We start from the raw sequence: 17,459 nt of genomic DNA on the forward strand, positions 1-17,459 counted from the left end.
ATATTAAAGTTGATATTATTAGAATAAAAAATATCTTTAAGTATTAATATACTAATCATTGTATTTATATGCTTGCCATTTAAATGTCTTAACTGTTAATAAAATTTTTCACCTATAACCTAGAAATTTTATTGATGACTATACAGAGTAGTTAAAATTATTAATACAAAGTAAAGTATTTTTAAAAATAACAATAAAATATTAAATGTAATGAGTCTAGATTTATTTAAATCCCAAAGTCAAATAGCATAGAACAATATTTTTATGATATGCAAAACTTTCTAAATTCTCTTGTATATTTTGAGAATACTCTTCAAAAATGCTCCACTAAGCTATTTGCTTTTACTTAGTTAACATAAAAAATAAAGTAGAAATTCTTTTCTGGCAGAGTGCAGAGAGACATTTTAGGTCCTTTTCTCATTAAACGCACACACACTTGCACGTGTGCATACACACACACACAGAGCAACTTTTTTCTTTGATGTATTCAACTTTTTAAAATATCTTCATCTGTATTCCCTTCTTCAATGTCACTAATTGAATTTTTGTTTTCTTATCAGCCGTAAATGGAGCTGTAATGTCCTGATTACTAAAAGTGACTGAAATAATTTAATTCTTGTTAGAATTTATTTGATTACAGGCTTGTTCACTGTAATCAAGCAACAGCAAATACTTTTCTTGACAAAAACAGGAAATGATGTATAAAACTCAATTGGAATTTTTTTGTTGTTGTTCAGGAATAGTGTTTGCTAGGCATAGGTAATTTATTGCTAAAAAAGAAAAAAGCAAGTTACAATTTAGTCATACAAGGAGTATTTATGAGGATATATCAGCTGTCTTTAGCTTCATTCTAATATACAATCAATATTCAGTAATATCTATGGGTGTTGGATTTTATGATATACACATTTGTATGCATACATACATACACATATATGCATGTCCATAAATATTATATATAATCCATAGGTATGTTAATTGGCCATCTTTTTCTGCTTAACAAACAACCACAAAACCTAATTAATTTAAACATGTTTTTCAGCTCATGATTCTATGTACTATCAATCATTGGTTGGGCTCAGCAGGAAGGTTCCATGATTTAACCTGGATCTACTCTTGCTTCTGCAATCAGCTACTGATTAAGTAGGCATATCCACATTCAAGGGACTTATTATTGGCTGGAACAATAGGTGCAAGTGGGCTATGGGTCTCTCATTATCCAGTAGGCTAGTTCAGGTTTGTTAAAGTTGTGGTGACAGATTTCAAGGTGGAGAGAAAGCAAGCTCTGATGCTTAATTACCATTTATGCCTCTGCAAGGGGCATATTTGCTACTGTTTCATTGGTTAAAGCAAGTTGTGTTTAATATGACCAAGTATAAAATCCATGTAGGATGGAAATTTCCAAAAGGGTAGGCATTCAATGAGACATGAGCAAATTAGCAGCAATTATTGCACTAGTCTACCACAACATGTCAGTCTGAAGGCAAGGTTGTCTATCTTTTTCTCCCGGTTTCTAACTCTCTACCTATAAATGAAATAACTGAACATATAAAATCAGCTCCTACATTTAGCAGTACAACTTCTGACTCATGATTGGCCATTTCACTGAAGCCAGTGGCATGATTTCAAAGAGAAGTAGACAAAACAGCATTATATTATAGGACCTGTTTAGCTAGCACTTTTTACATTGTGACACTTTCTTCCTAATTATTACTTTATCTACATCTTTTTATTCTGGAAATGTGTATAATATATGTATTGTTTTGCAAATTTCAGTAGCAGAGATACCCATAAGGTGACCCCAATATTTCCCACTTTCTGGCATAAAACAATACCTTTATAATGTACTCATCTGTGACTTGTAGACTATGGCAAATTGAATGTCATTCTCATGATTACATTGCATTTTGTAAGACTCTGTCTTGCCAGCAGTCTTGCTCCCATTCTTCTGCTGGCCTTCAGTTATTGGCCATTTTGAACTGCCTATGAAAAGGGCCACATAACAAGGCACTGTGGATGACCACTAGGAGCTGACAGTGTGCAGCAAGAATCCAGGGCCTTGAGTCCTAACTTGTAAGAGGATTATTCTTCAAGTAAGTCTCTAGATGAAAAAGTAGTGGATGGCACAGTAGGAGCAACTCAGGATTGCAGCTCTCAGTGAACATGCAGAGGGTGAATGAAAGCCACATTTCCAGATGGATCTTTGTTGCCCACAGAATGGGGAAATTCCCAGGTGTAGGAGAAACATGGGATGCCAGTGCAGTTGTTTTGGCTGGCACAGCCGTTTCGGTGAGTGCCACAGCACAGCGCACTCCACACAAAATGCACTGATCAGGGTGCCCTGTTAAACTGGCAATCTAAGATTTGGGAGGGCAGATTAGCATATCCATCAGATTAACCGGGACTTGGACAGTAACCCAGACCAGGAGATTTCTGGGAAGTGAACTGTGAGCCAGTGCAGTGGGTCGCTGTACAGGAAATCACACAGATCCCAGTGCCTTATCAGCAGGCGACTGAAACACTGGAAAGAGAGTCAACCATTCAACTTAAACAAACAATGACAAAAACAGGGCTCTGAGGCAGGGAGTCAGGTGATCAGGCTCGGCAGGTCCCACACCCACAGGGACAAACAAAATGGCGATTCAGAATGCTCAGGGTTGAGAGTTTCACTATGGGCACAGCTGAACCTGAGATGGTGCAGCTCAGTGGGGGAGGGGCATCCGCCATTACCGAGGCATTCTGCCCCTACTGAGGTACACTCCCATTGCTGATGCAGCCTGCCATTGCCGAGGCAACCTGCCATAACAGAGAGACTCTGCCAATAGGGCAGAGCCCACAGCAACAGGGCAGGACCCCACAGCAGCAGGGCAGAGCCTCAGTAGGCAAATAGTGACTAGACTGCCTCCTAGCTGGGCAGGGCAGTGCAGTGGGTACTCATAAAGAAAGCCCTAACTCCCCAAGACAGAGCATCTGAGGAAAAAAAGGGGTTTTAGGAGTTCTGCTGCAGCAGACTTAAACGTACCTGCCTAACAACACTGAATGATCAACGCAACACGAGAACTTCACAAAACATGCACAAGTTTCAACAGCTGAATTGACCAAGCAGAAGAAAGGATATCAGAAGATGAAGATCAACTCGAAATAAAACAAGAAACCAAAATTAGAGGAAAAAGCACAAAAAGGAATGAGCAAAGTCTCCAAGAAATGTGAGACTATGTGAAGAGACCTAACCTACATTTGATAGGTGTACCAGAATGTGATGAAGAGAATGAATCCAAGCTGGAAAATACTCTTCAGGATATTATCCAGAAAAATTTCCCCAACCTAGCAAGGCAGGCCAATATTCAAGTCCAGGAAATACAGAGAACACCACAAAGATATTCCACAAGAAGAGCAACCCAAAGGCACATAATCATCAGATTCACCAGGGTTGAAATGAAGGAGAAAATACTAAGGGCAGCCAGAGAGATAAGTCGGGTCACCCACAAAGGGAAGCCCATCATACTCACAGCAGATCTCTCAGCAGAAACCCTACAAGCCAGAAGAGAGTGGGGGCCAATATTCAACATCCTTAAAGAAAAGAACTTTCAAAACAGAATTTTATATCCAGCCAACCTGAGCTTCATAAGTGAAGGAAAAATAAAATCCTTTGTGCACAAACAAGTACTCAGAGATTTTGTCACCACCAGGCCTGCTTTACAAGAGCTACTGAATGACACACTACACATAGAAAGGAAAAACCAGGGCCGAGTGCGGTGGCTCAAGCCTGTAATCCCAGCACTTTGGGAGGCTGAGGCAGGTGGATCACGAGGTCAAGAGATCGAGACCCTCCTGGTCAACATAGTGAAACCTCATCTCTATGAAAAATACAAAAAATTAGCTGGACATGGTGGCAAGTGCCTGTAATCCCAGCTACTCAGGAGGCTGAGGCAGGAGAATGGCCTGAACCCAGGAGGCAGAGGTTGCGGTAAGCCGAGATCACGCCATTACACCCCAGCCTGGGTAAAAGAATGAAACTCCATCTCAAAAACAAAAAACAAAACAAAACAAAACAAAACAAAAAAAGGAACAACCAGTACCAGCAATCCCAAAAACATACCAAATGCTAAAGAGCATCAACAAAATTAAGAATCTGAATCAACTAACGGGAAAAACAGCCAGCTAGCATCAAAATGGCAGTATCAAATTCACACATAACAATATTAACCCTAAATGTAAATGGGCTAAATGCACCAATCAAAAAACACAGACTGGCAAATTGGATAAAAAGCCAAAACCAATCGATGTGCTGTATCCAGAAACCCTTCTCACATGCAAGGATACACAAAGGCTCAAAATAAAGGGATAGAGGAAGATTTACCAAGCGAATGGTGAGCAAAAAAAGGCAGCAGTTGCAATTCTCGTCTCTGATAAAATAAACTTGAAAGCAACAAAGATCAAAAGAGACAAAGAAGGTCATTATATAATGGTAAAAGGATCAATACAACAAGAAGAGCTAATGATCCTAAATATATATGGACCCAAAACAGGAGCACCCAGATATATAAGGCAAGTTCTTAACGACTTACAAAGAGACTTAGACTCCCACACAATAATAGTGGGAGACTTTAAAACTCCACTGTCAATATTAGACAGATCAATCAGACAGAAAATTAACTAGGATATCCAGGGCTTGAACTCAAACTTGGAACAAGCAAACCTGATGGACATTTACAGAACTCTCCACCTCAAATCCACACAATATACATTCTCCTCAGCACCACCTCACACCTACTCTAAAATGGACCACATAATTGGAAGTAAACAACTCCTCAGCAAATGCAAAACAACTGACATAATAAAAAACAGTCTCTCAGACCACAGTGCAATCAAGTTAGAACTCAGAATTCAGAAACGAACTCAGACCTGCACAGCTTCATGGAAACTGATCAACTGGCTCTTGAATGTTTACTGGATTAACAATGAAATGAAGGCAGATATAAAGAAGTTCTTTGAACCAACGAGAATGAAGACACAACATACCAGAATCTCTGGGACACATTTAAAGTGGTCTCTAGAGGAAAATATATAGCAATAAGTGCCCATATGAGAAGAGTGGATTGATTTAAAATTGACACCATATTGTCAAAATTGAAAGAGCTAGAGGAGCAAGATCAAAGAAACTCAAAACTTAGCAGAAGACAAGAAATAACTAAGATCAGAGTATAAATAAGGAGATAGAGACATGAAAAACCCTTCAAAAAATCAATAAATCCAAGAGCTGGTTGAAAAGATCAACAAAATAGACAGACCATTAGCCAGATTGATTAAAAAGAAACTAGAGAATCACCAAATAGATGCAATAAAAACGATCAAGGGAAAATCACAGATTCCACAGAAATTCAAACCATCATCAGAGAATATTACAAACAACTCTATGCACATAAACCAGTAAACCTTGAAGAAATGGATAAATTCCTGGACACCTGTGTCCTCCCAAGCCTAAACCAGGAGGAAGCCAAACTATGAATAGACCAATAACAAGGTCTGAAATCGAGGCAGCAATTAAGAGCCTACCACAAAAAAGCCCAGGTCCAGATCAGTTCACAGCCGAATTCTACCAGACACACAAAGAGGAGCTGGTACCATTCCTTCTGAAACTATTCCAAATGATTCAAAAAGAGGGAATCCTTCCCAATTCATTTTATAAGACCAACATCATCCTGATACCAAAACCCAGCAGAGACTCAACAAGAAAAGAAAACTTTAGGTCAATATCTAGGATGAACATAGATGCAAAAATCTTTAATAAAATACTGGCAAGCCAATTGCAACAGCACATCAAAAAGCTTATCCACCATGATCAAATAGGATTCATCCCGGGGATGCAAGGCTGGTTCAACATATGCAAGTCTATAACCGTAATTCTCAACATAAACAGAACCAAAAACAAAAACCACATGATTATCTCAATTGATGCAGAGAAGGCCTTTGACAAAATTCAACAGCCCTTTATGCTAAAAACCTTCAATTAACTCTGTATTGAAGGAACGTATCTCAAAGTAATAAAAGGTATTTACAACAAACCAACAGCTGATATCATACTGAATGGGAAAAAACTGGAAGCATTCCCTTTGAAATCTGGCACTAGACAAGGATGCCCTCTTTCACCACTCCTATTCAATATAGTACTGAAAGTTCTAGCCAGAGCAATCAGGCAAGAAAAAGAAATAAAGGTTATTCAAATAGGAAAGGTGGAAGCCAACTTGTCTCTATTTGCAGACGACATGATAGTATACCTAAAAGACCCCATCACCTCAGCCCAAAAACTCCTGAAACTGATAAGCAACTTCAGCTAAGTCTCAGGATATAAAATAAATGTGCAAAAATCACAAGCATTCGTCTACAGCAATAACAGACTGAAAGAGAGCCAAATCAAGAATGAACTGCCATTCACAATTGCTACAAAAAAAATATAATACATAGGAATACAACTTACAAGGAACGTAAGGGACCTCTTCAAGGAAAACTACAAACCACTGCTCAATGAAATAAGAGAGGACACAAACAGATGGAGATACATTCCATGTTCATGGTTAGGAAGAATCAATATCATGAAAATGGCTATACTGCCCAAAGTAATTTACAGAATCAATGCCATCCCCATCAAGCTACCATTGACTTTCTTCACAGAACTGGAAAAAACCACCATGAACTTCATATGGAACCAAATGAGAGCCTGCATAGCCAAGTCAATTCTAAGCAAAAAGAACACAGCGGGAGGCATCACACTATCAGACTTCAAACTATACTACAAGGCTACAGTAATCAAAACAGCATGGTACTGGTACCAAAATAGAGATATAGACCAATGGAACAGAACAGAGGCATTGGAGGCAACACAACATATCTACAATGATACAATCTTTGATAAACCTGACAAAAACAAGCAATGGAGAAAGGATTCCCTGTTTAAAAAATTGTGTTGGGAAAACTGGCTAGCCATGTGCAGAAAGCAGACACTGGACCCCTTCCTGACACCTTACACTAAAATTAACTCCAGATGTACTAAAGACTTAAACATAAGACGTGGCACCATAAAAACCCTAGAAGAAAATCTAGGCAAAACCATTCAGGACATAAGAGTAGGCAAGGACTTCATGACTAAAACACCAAAAGCATTGGCAACAAAAGCCAAAATAGACAAATGGGACCTCATCAAACTCCACAACTTCTGCATGGCAAAAGACAGTCACTAGAGTGAATCAGCGACCAACAGAATGGGAAAAAATTTTTGCAGTCTACCCATCTGACAAAGGGCTGATATCTAGAATTTACAAATAACTCAAACAGATTTACAGGAAAAAAAACAAACAAACCCATTCAAAAATGGGCAAAGAATATAAACCACACTTTACAAAAGAAGACATACATGAGGCCAACAAACATATGAAAAAAGGCTCATCATCACTGGTCATTAGAGAGATGCAAATCAAAACCACATTGAGATACCATCTCACGCCAGTTATTATGGTGATCATTAAAAAATCTGGAGACAACAGATGCTGGAGAGGATGTGGAGAAATAGGAACACTTTTACACTCTTGGTGGGAGTGTAAATTAATTCAACCATTGTGGAAGACAGTGTGGCGATTTTTCAAGGCCTTAGGAATAGAAATTCCATTTGATCCAGCAATCCCATTACTGGGTATATATCCAAAGGACTATAAATCATTCTATTATAAAGACACATGCACAAGAATATTCATTGCAGCACTGTTTACATTGGCAAAGACCTGAAACCAACCGAAATGCCCATTGATGATAGGCTGGAATGGAAAAATGTGGCACATATATACCATGGAATATTATGCAGCAATCAAAAATGATGAGTTCATGCTTTTGTAGGGACATGGATGAATCTTGAGAACATCATTTTCAACAAACTGACTCAAGAACAGAAAATGAAATACCGCATATTCTCACTCATAGGTGGGTGATGAACAATGAGAACACATGGACACAGGGAAGGGAGTACTACACACTGGGGTCTATTGGGGGGAGGGACAGTGCGGGGGGAGCTGGGGAGGAATAGCCTGGGGAGAAATGCCAAATGTGGATTAAGGGGAGGAAGGCAGCAAAACACACTGCCATGTGTGTACCTATGCAACTATCTTGCATGTTCTACAAATGTACCCCAAAACCTAAAATGCAATTAAAAATAAAAATAAAAAAACTTTTAAAAAATAAAAAAAAAGAAAAAGAAAAAGTAGCTTTGGTCACCATCTTGAATGCAGCCTTTTGAGACCCTACGCAGAGGATACAGATAAGCTGTATGCAGACACAGAAGCTCTGAAATAACAAAAGTATGTTGGTTTAAACTTTAAAATTTTTATTATATGTTATGCAGCAATAGAAAACTAATACACTGGCAAATATGCCCAGCAGTTAATATCCACATGATAAAAACTTCAAATTTGTCCCCTAGCTGTTTTTGTTTAATGCTACTTTTTATACAAAGCCTATATTAAAAAAAGGCATTATGCATTTGAAGCAAATGAAATGTATAGATTTACATTACACATTTTTCACTCTCTTTACTTATTTTTATATATTATACTTCAGATCAAGACAGAATTAGCTTTTGGAATAGAGGACTTAATGAAACTATTTAAAAATTTTATTTTCTTACTGTGTTCAGCATTTTGCCATGACATAGCATATGTGTTTACAACCTTATTTCTTCCAAAACAGTAGGGAATAAGCATTTTCATTGTATAAAGAACTGTGAATTTACAATGACTAATCTCTCCAAGTTATTATGTATTTAACTGAAAACATTTTGAATATATGCAGAGTTCTTCATATTTTATGTCAAGGATAGGTGTTCTCTTCAATTATTCAAGGATTAGTTGGGTGAAATAAAAGTATCAGTTTTTGCTATTCGTGGGCCATAGGAAAAAATTAACACTAAATGTTCATATAGTGAGATTGTTTATAGAATGATTATTTATTTTAGCTTATCAAAATGTTTTGATTATAAGTAACTTGTATGTTCAGGCAGACAAGAGAAAACTGTTCTTAATATATTTTATTTATTTTCATCTTCTATTAGTATGCCCATTTTAATGTTGTATGAAACAAGAGTCAACTGGTAAAAGATCATTTTGATTTGATTTTGATATAAATGCATTCTGTGCCCTACAATTAATGCTATGATGGTAATGTTAATGAGTTTGGAGTCTGATAGAATTGCAAGGGAAATAGGAAGAACAAAGCAACAGTATTATTACTATTAATTTTTCAAGTACCTTTCAGTTATTTCACCTTTAAAACATCTTTTTTACTTTCTTTCAAAAATTAGCATGTCTAATTGAAATGGAAATTTCAAAATCAAGTCCTATATAGTATATTAGTAGAGGTAAGCACAGCTTTAAAACATGCATCTGTTTTAAAATAAAAAATATTTCTGTTGTTCTCCAAAGTTACATTTAGAATAAATTAAATCTTGAGAGTAAGGAACAAGTGCCAATGATGACAACCCACGCACTATGTGAGTAACATGCAAATGTTTAGTTCTGGATGACAGTCACTCGGTGTTACAGGTAGCTGCAAGCAGTGGACACTTCCTTAGAATCGTTTAAAGATACTATTTAAAGTTTATGTTGTAGACGTGAGAAAACAGGGGAAATGGAAGAAAGCAGATTAGACTGAAACTTAGTGTTTTCTCAGAGGCCATTATGGTGTTAGTTAGAAACTAAGCTACCTACAAAATAAGACCAAAGATGAATAAAATCACAATGTGTGGCAGGAAGGAGTCTTCATGGGTGTGATCAAGAATCAAGTAGTGTCCGTTTGCATTTTTCCAAAACCTATAGATCTGATTAGGGAGAGAAATTCATGATTATATTACATATACCATTCCACATTGTCATGCATTTTTCTGGATAATTTACTTGAGGAGAGATTTCAGCAAAAGCCAATATATCTTGTTTCATTTAGAATGCTAAGATAGTGTGACATTTGTGAAATTGAGATAGTATTGGTAGAATAACAAATTTAATTATTGATAAATATCATTTTCTCAGCCAAGTAGATTTAAAAACTATCACAAAGTAAATTTTCAATAAAAACGACAAAAAGAACCATGTGGATAGTGAGTTTTCAAGTTTTAAGCAATGACAATCAAGCGAATTAGAATTTTACAATATTAAATAAAAAAGTACAGGACCATAAAATAGACATATATTTCCACAGAACAAACAATGGCATATTTTAGAAACACAAGGTTTACATTCAAAATATTACGTATAAATGATACTGTAATAATGTCAATCAAAATACTCTTTTTCAGATGAATGGAATGCAACACATATAAATTAAATATATTTATATCTCATAGGATATATGGAAGAGAATAGAATTCAGAAATAATCTAATATAGTTTTCTTATTGTCTCAATGAATAAACTGAAGCCAAGGATAATCAGTCATCCTAAATTATTCATTTTGGCAGAGACAGAAGAAGGATTCTAGATATCTAACCTTAACCCTTTACTCTTTATATATTATGCAGGAGTAATTATTTAATTTTTCTTTAATATGAGAAAATCAATACATTGTACCTCTCAATTTAATGCTTTTATATTGATAACATTTTGTGAGTATACAGAAGATAACCTATTTATTACTATATATCTGTAAATGTTTACTATAAAAACAGATGTGCGTACAAGCATTGTAAAAACTATAGCTCTTTTTATTGTTACAAAATATTCTTTAAATAAGGTTGATAGTTTTAATATTTAGACAAATATTTGTTCAATAGGTAAATGGTACTGTGTGACTTTACTCATTTCACAAATCACTTTATGATATTTTTATATTAGGAAGATAATATTTGAATATGATGAATTTTAGTGAAACCTGATGCACTAACATGCATAACTTATACAATAATAGCCATAATTTCTTGACTTATATTATTACAGAGAAAAAATGATTCTAATTGTATAAATCTTCATCCATTACACTCTTACTCATTATTTTTTCAGAATAATTTCAATGAGAATTTATAAAACATGCTTATCAAATTTTGTTAGAATATATTTTAACATGATAGTTTTTTTAATATCAGAGACAGAATTCAGAAATAGCACAGAGAAAGAATAAAATGAATTTAATAAAATAAATTTTAACAGAAATAAATGTAAGACTTTCTGCATAGAAAAAAATCAAACCAATTAATTATCAGCACCAGAATTTATACGATAATTCTGATATTTTAGACCATCATTAATTACCTCAGTATAGGGCATGTAAATGACTTATTATAATGTCAGGGCAATTTCTGGTTTTTCCTAAGTACTCAATTAATTCACAGATTGGTAAATGGAAGTTGCAAGACACTAAGTGACATGTACTAATAAAAATAGTTTTTCAACATGGGTGTTGAAATTCAAGATAATATTATATAGTAAAATATTATTCACAATTTCTGTCAGCTTTTTGCTAATTAATGCCTTTATACTGTATTACATATAAATTTTCAAGCAGTGGATTTTGTCTTCTCCTATCCAAAGTTTTTCAGAGATGTAGATAAAACTGCATTAGATCACAACAACTTTCTCCAGCTTCCTCCAAATCCATCAGTTGTTTACATTCCTGAGAAAGTAAACAGAGATGATCTTCAATTACAACTTTCCTTTCACATTTGAGAAGTGGGCATCCTCTGTCATTTACAGAGGTTTTATAAACTAACAAACATTCAAAACTCTTATGTCATGTAAAAATTTATAAAGACAAAGAGTATGTCACATTTTTGTTCCATTACTATACACATTATCTAATTGCAAGTGGAAGGCAAGGCTTATTTTGCTGTATTCTCCCTGTAATGTAAATTGATATAGTTTATACTCATCCATGTTTTTTTTTAATGAACTCACTGTATTATGCTTAGCTTCTGGCACCAAATTAAAAAAAACTCAATAAATAAAAGAGCACATAGAAATGATTATGATGAGATAGAAGCGTGTGTCAAAATAATGTGACCATGAAAAAAATAATATAGGAAAATTTTATCTGAGTATATTATGGTAGCTGCTTTCAAGTATGTTTTTGTGCAACTTTAACAGTAGTTGCACAAAATTTAGCAATAACAGTAGTTGTTACTAAAATTAGGATACATAGATACAAAGTTAGGTGTAATAAAACAGAGCTCCCATAAAATAGAAGGCTTTGTAACCATGTATTCTGTAGATGACATAGGCATTCTCAGAATTTAAAAATTTCTGGCTTCAGAAAGGGTTTATGTAGACATTTGATAGTCATTTATAAGATGCTGATTTTTTAGAAAGGGGTGAGAAAAATATTGAGTAGTAAATCCACTTACGAGTAGTAAATCCACTGTTAATTGTTTCCTTTGCTGTGCAAAAGCTTTTTAGTTTGATAACATCCCAACTGTTTATTTTTGCTTTTGTTGACTATGCTTTTGAGGTCTTCTTTATAAAATCTTTGCCCAAATAAATGTCTTAAGAATTTTTTCCATGTTTTCTTTCAGTTTTTTCATAGTTTTGGGTCTTACATTAGGTCATTAATCAATTTTGAGGTTTTCTTCTATAAACTAAGAGATGGGGATTTACTTTTATTTTTCTGCATATAGATATTTTAAGTTTTCTCAGCAAAATTTATTGAAGAGACTGTTGTTCCTCTGATGAATGCTATTAGCACCTTTGTCAAAAATGCATTGGGTGTAGAGGCATTAATTAATTCTGGGTTTTTTGTTCTGTTCCATTGGTCTGTGTGTCTGTGTTCATGCCAGTACCATGCTGTTTCAGTTACTATAGCTTTGTAATGTATTTTGAAATGTGGTAATGTGATGTTTCCAGCTTTGTTTTCTTAAAATTAGGATTGCTTTCCCCATAAGAGTTTTTGCCATGGTTCCTACAAATTTTAGAATATTTATTCTGTTTTCATGAAGAATGTCACTGATGTGTTGATAGAAATTGCATTGAATCCATAGATTTCCTTGGGTAGCATGCTCGTCTTCTTAATTCTTCTGATTCATTAGCATGGTGTATCTTTCCATTTGTTTGTATCCCCTTCAATTTTTTTTCATCAGTGTTTTATAGTTTTTCTTGTAGAGGTATTTCATCTATTTTGTTAAATTTATTTCTAAATATTTTTTACAGCTATTATAAATGAAGTTGACTTATTGGTTTCTTTTGCTGGTAGTATCCACCAATAAATTAAAAAAAAAAACTTACAGGAAATGGACACAGCCCTGGATAAATACAACTTACTAAGACTCAACCGAGAAGAAATAAAAATTGTGAACAGACCAATAACAAGTCATTAATTTAATAAGTACTAAACAGTCTCTCACCAAGAAACAGCTGAGGTATAAATTGTTTCACTGCTGAATTCTACTGAACGTTTAAAGACGAATTCATATAACTTCTTCTAAAACTATTCCAAAACACTGAAACAGAATTCTTTCTAACTCATTCTGTGAGGCCAACATAACTCTGATTTCAAAACCAGATAAAAACACCACCAAAAAGGAAAATTACAGGCAATACCCCTAATAAACATATGTGTGAAAATTCTCAACAAAATATTAATAAACTGAATCCAACAGCATATCAAAAAGATAATATGTTATGATCAAGTGGGATTTATCTCAGGATTGTAAGGATGTTTCAACATGTGAAAATAAATAAACTAAATAAAGACTATAAATCGTTCTACTATAAGGACACATGTACATGAATGTTCATTGCAGCACTGTTTACAATAGCAAAGACCTGGAATCAACCCAAATGCCCATTGATAATAGACTGGATTGGAAAAATGTGGCACATATACACCATGGAATATTATGCAGCAATCAGAAATGATGAGTTTGTGTCGTTTGTAGGGACATGGATGAATCTGGAAAACATCATCCTCAGCAAACTGACACAAGAACAGAAAATGAAACACTGCATATTCTCACTCATGGGTGGGTGATGAAAAATGAGAACACATGGACACAGAAAGGGGAGTACTAAACACTGGGGTCTATTGGGGGGAAAAGGGGAGGGCCAGTGGGAGGGGAAGATGGGGAGGGATAGCCTGGGGAGAAATGCCAAATGTGGGTGAAGGGGAGAAGAAAAGCAAAGCACACTGCCATGTGTGTACCTACGCAACTGTCTTGCATGCTCTGCTCATGTACCCCAAAACCTAAAATCCAATAAAAAATTAAATAAATAAATAAATAAATAAATAAATGTGATACATCACATCAACCACATGAAGGACGAAAAGCAAATGATCAATTCAACAGATGTATAAAAGTAATTGATAGAATTTAACATCGATGTATGATGAAAGCTCTAAATAAATTAGGTATAGAAGGAAAGTAGCTCAGTGTAATAAAGGTCACATATGACAAACCCACAGCTTACCTAGTAAATGGGGGAAAAGTTGAAAGCTTTTCCTTTTACGAACTGGAACAAGATAAAAATGCTTACCCTCACCACTTCTATCATAGTACTAGCAGTTCTACCCAGAGCAATTAGGCAAGAGAAAGAAGTAAAGGGAATCCAAACTAGAAAGAAAGAAGTCAGTTTATCTCTGTTTGCAGATGACACAAGATTGTGTGTACAAAAACCTAAAGATGCTACCTAAAAACTCTTAGACCTGAAAAAGAAATGCAGCAAAGATGCAGGATACAAAAGTAGCATATGAAAATTGGTATTATTTCTATACATGAACAACAAACTAGCTGAAAAAGAATTTTTTTTCTGAATCTGGTTCTTACTGTTGCATTTCTTGTCAAAGTATTATTCCTGCTCCTTTGTTCTACTTTGATTATCATTGTTTAAATGTATTCAAGTTCTTAGCATTTCTTATTTAGCACTGTTTATTTAAAATTATAAATTTGAGTCAAATTCTTCCTAATATTCAACTATATTTATTACAGTGTGGAACATGAAAAGGTTCAGAATTTAAAAAGGCAAATGTATTAAAGGAGCAAAATTTAATTACACTCTGAATATTAAGTACATTTGAGAGTGGTGTCTTCGTGTTTAAAGTTCTTTTTTTGGATTCCACATCTGGAAGAAATAAAATGCAAAGTTTAAAAAATTTATTTTAAATTAGCTTGTGAATATCATCTCTGATTTTTATAATTTTCATCAGGTCACATATCCGAGAGCCATTATTTCACTTAATTAGGGGCTTATTCTTCTCTGCCCAATGGGCAAATAATTTCTACACTTTGATTCTAGGTCTCAGACAGACAGCATTGTTTTTGCTTGAGACTTGATCTGTTCTAACATTGACAGTTTTCACTTTTTTGACATTGTCATATTCTGATTTCTCAGTCCAGGGAAAATGTTTCCAAACCTTGAACTTATTGGAGAATTGAAAAGTTAGTTTGTCTTTAAGTAATACCTTAGAAATACAATAATTTGAATTGGTATAGTTGTCCAATAGGACTATAACTTATCAACCAGTTTTTACTATGCAACTAAAGCCCATAATTTCTACAGTGATAGGATTAATTTGCAATATGCTAAAAAATGAAGGTAGTCAACATGTGCATAAATCACCTTGTTAGTATTTCAAATGATCAAATTCATTTTACAAAATGATGTCAATCCTGAGCTGAAAAAGAGCTTTTACATTTTTTTTTAAACGTAGGGGGAATGAGACAACCAGTTTAAATAATGTCAAGCCTTCAGTATCAATGACACACTTTTGTTATTTATGCAATTCAGGTTACCTGGGTTAAGATACAAGCTTTTTGAAAAGGTAGACCCATATTCATTTTTAAAACTATATACCTTGTAATTCACGGTACTTTACAGATCATATATTAAATACACACACAAACACACACACAAGGTTAAACAAAATTCAAAGCAGGCAGTGCATCAGGTAATTAGACTAATATGTTGTTTGGAATTAAAGTCGAATCTTTTAATTGGCACATCTCAGTGGGAATAGTAATACAAACTTGTAATTAAGTGATTGGCCTGATTATCAAAGCCTCATTGGTATGGATTGTGCACAGAGTCACTTTTTTTTTTTTTGGCTTGAGTTTCTCAAACAACTATAGCATGCTATGAGAGATGCATAGTACAGCTGTAATAGGAATTTGATGTCGACTAAAATGAACAAATGAATGTAGAGTGAATAATCTAGGCTATTCAAAGCTATTTCACAACTGTATGTAAGAAATAGTGTTTTCAGAAAAAGTGTTATTTTAGTAAAATAATAATTTTTTTATAATCAGTTAAATATACTAAACTAAAGCCTCTGCCAATTAAGTAGGTTTGCACAGTATTTGTCATTATTAGACACACAGCAATTTCAGTTCAGATATATACTCTGGAGTCCAGCCACATTACTGTGGGATATACAGATGGAAGTCAGTAAGCAAGAATGAGAATTTTTCTTCATTTTAATCAACCGTAAAAGCCTACATGGGGGTGGGACAATTCAATGAAGGTCATTCAACCACTCTTAATTAGAAATTTGTAGTAAAACAGAAAGAGTTGGAGCAGAAGCTTAAAATGAATTCTAAATAGCAATGAGAGTTCTCATAAAATCTTAAAAAATATACTGAAATATTTAAGATACTAAACTATATCAAGTACTTTAGAAAACTTATTTGCATTTAATTCCAGTGCTATTTAGGAATTATTTTTAACTGTTCCTAATATGCTGTTTGGATATCCTATTTTATGTATGTATAAAACATATATATATAGCTGAGCCTGAGTGTTATGTGAGTGCACACATTTGTGCGTATATTAACTCTAACTACATTTCCTACCAATAAGAAAAGCTCTGTGACCTACAAAGAAATTATATTAAGTGAAAACACGAAGGACAAAATTAAAATATGTGAATTAAAAGTTACTTTCCTTGTTAAATATTTTAAATGGTAGTGTTATCATTTTCAAGAAACCATTAAGGTCTTACCTTTACAAAATAGAAAGCAGCTTACATTTTGTATTTATACTGCATGGACAGGTGTTCTGGGTGAGATAGATGCTAGCTCACTCTCAATCATTCACATTAGCTTTCCTTGCAGTCAAAGACTATTTATACTGTGAAGATTGTTGTTATTTTATAATAAAAATTCAGCCCAATAATGCTTTGTGTAATATGCTCTATTACCTGAAAACAATGTTAATAGACATGCTAGTAAAATATAGAGATGAACTTGGACTGTAGTTTGGGTTAAAAGGTCACCTCAGCAAAAGATAATCATTTTCCATTAAGGTTGAAATCACTATGCACTTCATTGAACTATATGGAAGGACACAGTGTCTTATTAGAAGATTAGTTTATATTATGGGCTGACAGAAATGGCTTGTAAAGTGTGATTCATACTCTGAAACAGCACACTAAAGATCATTTTTCCTCTGTCTTGTCTATAATAATGAAAATAACTAAAAAACTACATCCTAGACTTTACAGGTCTAT

Source organism: Callithrix jacchus, chromosome 2 (genome assembly GCF_049354715.1).
Source record: "Callithrix jacchus isolate 240 chromosome 2, calJac240_pri, whole genome shotgun sequence".
NCBI lineage: Eukaryota > Metazoa > Chordata > Mammalia > Primates > Cebidae > Callithrix > Callithrix jacchus.